Below are 3,155 nucleotides of genomic sequence, written 5' to 3'. Positions count from 1 at the left end.
CAGATATTGTTATACGTAGTTAGCCTACAAGGGGCCAATATTGCTCTCTCATCCGTGTTTTAAAAATTAGTACCAGGGGCTAATCAATGACAATATTAATGGAAGATTTCAGTGCTCCAGGGAGATGATCGATATGACTCTCTACTATAAATTAACAAGGATATCTCTAAAGGGAACCAAAGGCAGATAAGAAACAGATCCAGGAACCGCCCGCCCAGGCGGCCCGGCTTTGGCCTCGCTGGCCTCTCCGTCGCGCATCTCCGAGGGACGCACCGCTCCAGGCCTCCGGGAGTGGCAGCAAGCGAGTTGCTCTGCTGTGACCCTTCATCTTCTAGAGATGCATCCTGACTTGTCTCCACACCTGCACACTGAAGAATGCAACGCCTTGATTAACTTGCTAAAGGAATGCCACAGAAATCACAGCGTTCTGAAATTTTGAGGGCATTGCAATGATCTTGATTGGGAGATGAGAAAATGCCTGAAACATGAGTACGCAGAAAAGAGGTCCAGGAGCAGGGAGCATGGTGATTTGATGCGAAAGAGACTCTTGAATCCTCCAGAGGAGTCTGGGAAATGAAGTACATTTTCTCCTGAAGCCTTGCCTGAGCGAAGACCTCAAGACTCTTGGTTGATAATCTGTTTTATTTGGTGATTGCAAAGTGTGGCCTACTTTTGAACTTGAAGAAGGGGGGAGCCCAGGACTTTGTGTTTGTCAAGTGGAGCCTTTAGTAGTAGTGGTCTGCCTCCTGCCAACGCACTTCTAACATGTAACCTTCACCGTCTACAACCAGCTAACGTGGAGTAACTTACCTCCCTCAATAAAGTAACTTATTAAAAAAAAAACCAGATCCAGGAATGGGTTGGGGGCTACATTAAACCCTAGCTCTAATTGAAGAACAAGTAGCTCTTACATCACCATCCTGCTTGATACTCGCCCCCAGGAAGGGGACACAGAAGATATGGTGTTATAACAAAGTGTCGTGAAGAAATTAGATGATGCCAGACTGTCAGATAAAATATTGTCTGAGGTTTTGAAGGCTTGTTTCCAACCAAATTGCCATATAAGTGAGATGTCAACTAAGTCTCCAAGGAAGAAGCACACCAACATCAGTGACGGCAGGATGTAAGTCATCTGATCTGAAGCTAAAGGAGGGAATAGCATCAGAGCCCACATTGTGCGATTCTGGCTTGCAGAAGGCTGTGAGTGACAGTGGAAGCCCAAGATACATTTGTGAGATCTACACAGGAGACAAGTCTTGAGTGATTTACAGGAATAACCTGGTCACCAGAGTGCCTTGGAAAATGACCTTAGCAGTTCAATGGATGGTGTAAGATACAAAATAACAATAAAAATATATTCTTGATCAAGGAGTCATGAGAGAGGGAGACTGGGGGAAGGAGGGAAAAAAGAGGAGCTGATACCAAGGTCTCACGGAGAAAGTATTTTGAAAATGATGACAACATATGTACAAGTGTGCCTGATATAATTGAATTATGGGTTGTTAAAAGATCTGTAAGAGCCCCCACTCGGCTATCAAAAGCGATAGCGTCTGGGGTCTTAAAGGCTTGAAGGTAAACAAGCGGCCATCTAGCTCAGAAGTAACAAAGCCCACATGGAAGAAGCACACTAGCCTGTGCAATCACGAGGTGTTGAAGGGATCAGGTATAAGGCATCAGAACAACAAAAATCTTTCCAGAGTGAATGAAGGGGGAAGTGCAGAGTGGAGACCCAAAGCCCATTTGTCGGCCACTGGAGATCCCCTTGCAGAGGGGTCTAGGGAAGGAGATGAGTCAGTCAGGGTGCGATATAGCACTGATGAAGAATACATCTTTCCTCCAGTTCATAAATGCCCCCCCCACTATTATGATCCCAATTCTACCTTGAAAGTCTGGATAGAGCAGAGGATGTACACTGGTGCAGCTAGGAGCTGGAGGCACAGGGAACCCAGGGTGGATGATACCTTCAGAACCAGGGGTGTGACTGGTGGTACTGGGAGGGTAGAAGGTGAGTGGGTTGGAAAGAGGGAACCGATTACAAGGATATACATGTGACCTCCTCCCTGGGGGATGGACAACAGAAAAGGGGTAAAGGGATACGTCAGACAGGGCAAGATATGACAAAATAATGATTTATAAATTATCAAGGCCTCATGAGGGAGGGGGCAGCGGGGAGAGAGGGGGAAAAAAGAGGACCTGATGAAAAAGGCTTAAGTGGAGAGCAAATACTTTGAAAATGATGAGGGCAAAGAATGTACAGATGTGCTTTACACAATTGATGTATGTATGGATTGTGATAAGAGTTGTATGAGCCCCTAATAAAATGTTAAAAAATAAAATTAAAAAAAGATCCCTCAATAAAATGATTCATAATTAAAAAAATTTTTAAATCCCTTGACAGTTGATCCCCTATCTGATACATGTTGGGCCTGATATGGTTTTTAACATTTTCTGTGTCACTGTGTGTGTATGTTTCATATTGGGGGTTATCTCTGATGTTTTTTTGTCATTGGGTATTAGGGATATCCCTGTTGAATTTTGGTTGTGTTTTTCTGTATTTGAAACCCAAGCTTGAGGAACCTTTGGTAAAAAAGGGTTACTGGGAATGCTGTACAGTGGGGAAAGGGGGGAAAGGGGGGAAAGGGGGGAAAGGGGGAAAGGGGAGCTAATATCAAGGAGTTCAAGAAGGAAGAGAATGTTTCGAAACCGATTGCGGTAGCAATTGTACAATACTCATTGATGTGATTGAACTGTGGAATGACATGATAGCTGTATTAGCACCCAATAAAATGGTGTTGGCAAAAAAAGTGAAGTACTCAGACATTCTACAGGGTGGATGAATTTTGAAAATATGCTAAGAATTCCGTCAGGAAAGATCCCATGTTATATCAGACCATTTATATAACATGTCCAGAGTAAGCAAATTATGTTGTTGTTGTTAGACACCATCAAGTTGGTTCTGATGCATAGCAACCCTGTGTAAAACAGAACTAAAACCGCCCTGTGTTGTGCCAGCCTCAGAATTGCTCTTATGTTTGAGCCTGTTGTTGTTGCCGCCGTGTCAATCCAACTTGTCAAGGATCTTGTCTCTTTTTCACTGCCCCTCGACCTTACCAAGCATGATATCCATTTCCAGGGACTGGTCTCTTCTGAGAATG

At 44.0% G+C, this 3,155-nt stretch overlaps 1 pseudogene; it reads left to right on the top strand.

Annotated features, from left to right (window-relative positions):
- Positions 1-308: 308 nt before the first annotated feature.
- Positions 309-587, top strand: LOC142446973 (COX assembly mitochondrial protein 2 homolog pseudogene; annotated as a pseudogene).
- Positions 588-3,155: the final 2,568 nt, after the last annotated feature.

This window comes from Tenrec ecaudatus, chromosome 4, assembly GCF_050624435.1.
Source record: "Tenrec ecaudatus isolate mTenEca1 chromosome 4, mTenEca1.hap1, whole genome shotgun sequence".
In the NCBI taxonomy this organism is placed as follows: domain Eukaryota; kingdom Metazoa; phylum Chordata; class Mammalia; order Afrosoricida; family Tenrecidae; genus Tenrec; species Tenrec ecaudatus.
This window is presented reverse-complemented; position numbering and strand designations above follow the sequence as displayed.